The 4,732-nt window shown below is 36.2% G+C and overlaps 1 pseudogene; it reads right to left on the bottom strand.

The window, feature by feature from the left end:
• Positions 1-3,258: 3,258 nt before the first annotated feature.
• On the bottom strand, positions 3,259-4,491 carry LOC131502884 (histone acetyltransferase type B catalytic subunit-like; annotated as a pseudogene).
• Positions 4,492-4,732: the final 241 nt, after the last annotated feature.

Below are 4,732 nucleotides of genomic sequence, written 5' to 3'. Positions count from 1 at the left end.
TTGACACCTTAGAGATAAACTTATTTAAAGCAAATTTTTACTTGATGATATACAAAGCATGTAACAATCGTGAAGGCATAGGCCTTGACCAATACCCAATACTGGCTATAAGTAAATAGTATGGTCATAAAAATGTATCTTGTTTGCACACCTTTAGTACAAGAGCAGAAGAAAAGAACTTCCTGGAGTTGAGTGCTCAGATACAGAAGTGAGTCACTTCCAGGGCCAAAGGGGGCTGAGAAATTTCTGGTCAAATGTGTGGAAACATGGTGGTGAAGGACAAAATGCTTCCAGTGGAGAGAAATGAACTCACTCTGACACATTGCCTGCAGGGACACAAGTTTGAGTTTGACTCGTTTTGGGGATTTTGTGTTCCTGAGTCAATACTAAAACCTACATACTGCAAATTGCTAATGAAACTATGGGGTAGACCACTTAGAGTGATTTAATAGTAGGATTTTAAAAAAGATATAAGTGAAGTTGTTGAAGACTGACAACTACATTATCACAGTGCACAGTTCACAACCACCAGCTCTTGTCACACTCTGAGATAACAGGTTACAGTTGCAGTATAGACACAGCTCTTCTTGGGATTAACAAACAAAGAACAGGACCCTTTGTGGTCTTTCTGGAGGACTCTAAAACAAGAAGGAGCCATCTGACTCTCTAGGGGACCCCTAAAAGAAGGACTAGGTTGGATCAGAATTATTCTTATATGCACATTAAATACAGGTAATCATCATTTTCCAGTGTGTGTGTGTGTGTGTGTGTGTGTGTGTGTGTGTATATATATATATATATATATATATATATATATATGAGACTATTCACAAGGTCCACTGTCTAGCCTTTAGAAATTATTGGGAGGTTTATTACTGGATGGTTACATATTTGATATTCTCAATATAACAGGCAATCTTATAGATAAGAATTTATTTCCCAGCTCTGCCACTTATTAGTCATGTGATCTTTAGTAGCTTCTTTCACTTGTATGTACAAAGTACATACAAAGACAAAATGTGAATAATCTTAACACCTACCTCTAGGTTTGACAGAAGGAATCAAAACAACTTGAAATGTTCACTTGAAATGAAACCATCTGAGAATTTCCAGGAAACTACTGAAAAAAGAACTGTAAGTAGAGAAGACTAATGCTATCATTTATGAAGCCACATAAACAAAGTGACAATGATTGAAACTGTTTAGTGCTAACCTACTTAGGTGTATAGCAAGAGGCTAATGAAGGCATAGCAAGCATAGAAAAAAAAAAGGGGAAATGAAGCCTCAAATGAATTACAGAGTATCTGAAGATACACATAGTCTATTAATGTATGTGAATATAGATGAAAAATCCAGCATGGATTTTCTATGCTCTAGAAAAATCCTTGGGGCATTGATCTGTGTTTAATTCCTGATTTTCTACTAAAGCAGTGCTTTTAATCAGACTCTTGTTTTAGGATTACTAATTGCCCTCACCTTGTCTTTTACTCCTTTAACTCTGAGGAGGTTGAAACTTTGTTTTAACTGGACTGTATACTGTGTTAAGGACAGGACAGAGCAGAAGAATCAGCAAAGAAATGTCTATATCAAAGAAGGAATATTTTAAAAAGTTTTTGTTTAAATTCCATTGTAATATTAGTTTCAGGTGTACAACACAGTGATTCAACATTTCAGTACAACACCCAGTACTCATCACAAGTGCCCTCCTTAATTAACATCAGCTATCTCACCTACCCCCCCCCCCCAACCTACCCTCTGGTAACCATCATTTTGTTCCCTATAGTTAAGAGTCTGTTTCTTGCTTTGCGTCTCTCACTTTTTTTCCCTTTGCTCATTTGTTTTGTTTCTTAAATTCCACATATGAGTGAAATCATATAGTATATGTCTTTCTCTGCTGACTTATTTTGCTTAGCATAATACTCTCTGGCTCCATCCACGTCACTGCAAATGGCAAGATTTCATTCTTTTTTTATGGCTGAGTAATATTCCATTGTGTGTGTGATACATATAGCACTTTTTCTTTATCAATCCATCAATCAGTGCACACTTGGGCTGTTTCTATAATTTGACTATTGTGAATAATGTTGCTATAAATATGGGGGTGCATGTATCCCTTTGAATTAGTATTTTTGTATTGTTTAGGTAAATACCTAGTAGTGTGATTACTGGATTGTAGGGTAGTTCTATTTTTAACTTTCTGAGGGGCATCCATACTGTTTTCCATAGTGGCTGTATCATTTTGCATTCCCACCAACAGTGCAAGAGGGTTCCCCTTTCCCCACATCCTCACCAACACCTGTTGTTTCTTGTGTTGTTGATTTTAGCCACTCTGACAGGTGTGAGGTGGTATCTCATTGTAGTTTTGATTTGTCTTTCCCTGATGATGAGTCATGTTGAGCATGTTTTCATGTCTGTTGGCCATTTGTATGTCTTCTTTGGAGAAATATCTTTTCATGTCTTCTGCCCATTTTTTATTTTATTTATTTTGTTTTTAAATTCTTTAACGTTTACTTATTTTTCAGAGAGAGAGAGAGAGAGAGACAGCAAGCAGGGAAGGGGCAGAAAGAGAGGGAGACACAGGATCTGAGCTGTCAGCACAGAGCCTGACACAGGGCTTGAACCCATGAACTGCGAGATCATCACCTAAGACGAAGTTGATTGCTTAACCAACTGAGCCACTCAGGTGCCCCGTCTTCTGCCCATTTTTAACTGTATTATCCATTTTTGGGGAGTTGAATTGCATAAGTTCTTTTTTTTTTAATCACAACTAAACATTTATTATTCTGTTAAGTGGAGCAATTGCAGTGGTATTTCAGTATATATATATATATATATATATATATATATATATATATAACAGACTCTAAACAGTATTTTAAAATATAAAATCTCTCCAAAAGAAAATATTCAACTACAGGTAAGATAGATAGCTTTTAATATAAGAAAGGGGCGCCTGGGTGCCTTAGTCAATTGGGCGTCCAACTTCGGCTCAGGTCATGATCTCATGGTTTGTGAGTTCGAGCCCTGCGTCGGGCTTTGTGCTGACAGTTCAGAGCCTAGAGCCTGCTTTGGATTCTGTGTCTCCCTCTCTCTCTGCCCCTCCCATGTTCATGCTCTGTCTCTCTCTAATACATAAAAAACGTTAAAAAATTTAATATAAGAAAATGTTACAAGCTTTTAAAATTAAAGTCATCATCAGATTTTCCATAACACTATGTACAGAAATGTGCAAACTTCCTGTACAGAGCAGACTAATCTTTACTCTTGAGCAAGATGTTCAATAACATATTGGTAATCTTCCACAAGTTCCCAAAAGCTTTCTTGCAGCTTTTCATGTTGACTGCTTATTTCTATTTGATTCATCTGTTTTGTCAATTCTTCTGGTCTGGGATATTTTCTCATTTTATAACGATCTCTCTGCTTTTAATGCCCAGTCAATAGCTTCTGAATTGTTCAGCATCACTCATGTCAGTTACTAGTAGTCGAAGATTTTCATAAACCTGTCTAGCATGCACTTATTTATTTTGAACTTCTGTTGGGACTCTATTGCTATATCTTCATTGAATTCTTGCATCAACTTTTCCTGGGAAAAACATGACAAGTCTTGACAAAGCTTCAAAAGCACAAAGTCTCTTAATTTCATATAGCTTTTTGATGGATCTTCCACTGTAATATCAAGAACAGAAGGAGATAAAATGTGGTATCTATGAGCTGTTTCCAAGAATTTGAGGACCATGGCCTTGACCTTGAAATAGATTCAGTATCAGCATCTGAATTATACATGACTGGGTTTTGTCTGGATACACATAGTAATTATAGACTGTCAGGTAGCTTGTGGTTGCAAAGAGTGTAGCCCCATCTTTATTATACTTCTCAAAGACTAGAAACTGGTGTTATCTTTCATAATCCACGTCAATACAGCTAGCAGTTTCAATAAACCACATCAAAAATGACTGAAGCCTTTAATGATATTCTCAAATGCTTTTACATGCCATGCCAGACTTGTATATCTGAAAGGTAAAGTTTTCTCCTCTTGTTGGACTGAGAATAGAGTATGTATGCAGTATGATTCCAAATGTCTTGAAATCAACTTCTTTTCCCAGCAAAGAGAGAAAATAATTCGTGTTTGTACAAAATTTAGGTGGAATGATTTGTCCAATTTTTCCCTTTACATCATCTGCCTCTACACAGTCGAAGTCTTCATCAACTCTAGATGCATATTTGACATGAAACAATGTTGACAGGCTACAAGCAATATAGCATGATAGGTTCTTCAGATCCTTGTAACAAAATCATTTTCATCATCCCCAAAGAGTTGATGGGTTTATTCAAGTCAGAAAGTTCTAATTTAATTCTCAAGATCTTCAGGAAAATGAGCTATTTTTAGTTCAATTACTGTGTTGGTATTACATTTGTACTCTGCAAGTTTCTTCTCCACTGCACTCTGGTACTTAATCCAAAATTTCTCCAAATTTCACCAAATCCGACCATTTCCAAGCTGCAAGGAACTGTGGCTGAGGAAGGGAATCTATAATTTCTTTATACATTTTGAATACTAACATTTTATCATTTGCCATAACATTTGCAATAACCATTTGCAAATATCTTTTCCCAGTCTATAGGTTGCCTTTTAGTTTTGCTGTTTCCTTCATTGTGCAGAAGCTTTTTATTTTGTGATGTCCTTTTATTTTATTTTTGTTTTTGTTTCCCTTGGCTCAGAAGACATATCTAG

This window comes from Neofelis nebulosa, chromosome X (assembly GCF_028018385.1).
Source record: "Neofelis nebulosa isolate mNeoNeb1 chromosome X, mNeoNeb1.pri, whole genome shotgun sequence".
Taxonomy (NCBI): Eukaryota; Metazoa; Chordata; class Mammalia; order Carnivora; family Felidae; genus Neofelis; species Neofelis nebulosa.
Note: the sequence above shows the minus strand (reverse complement) of the source record. Positions and strands in the feature narration are given on the sequence as shown.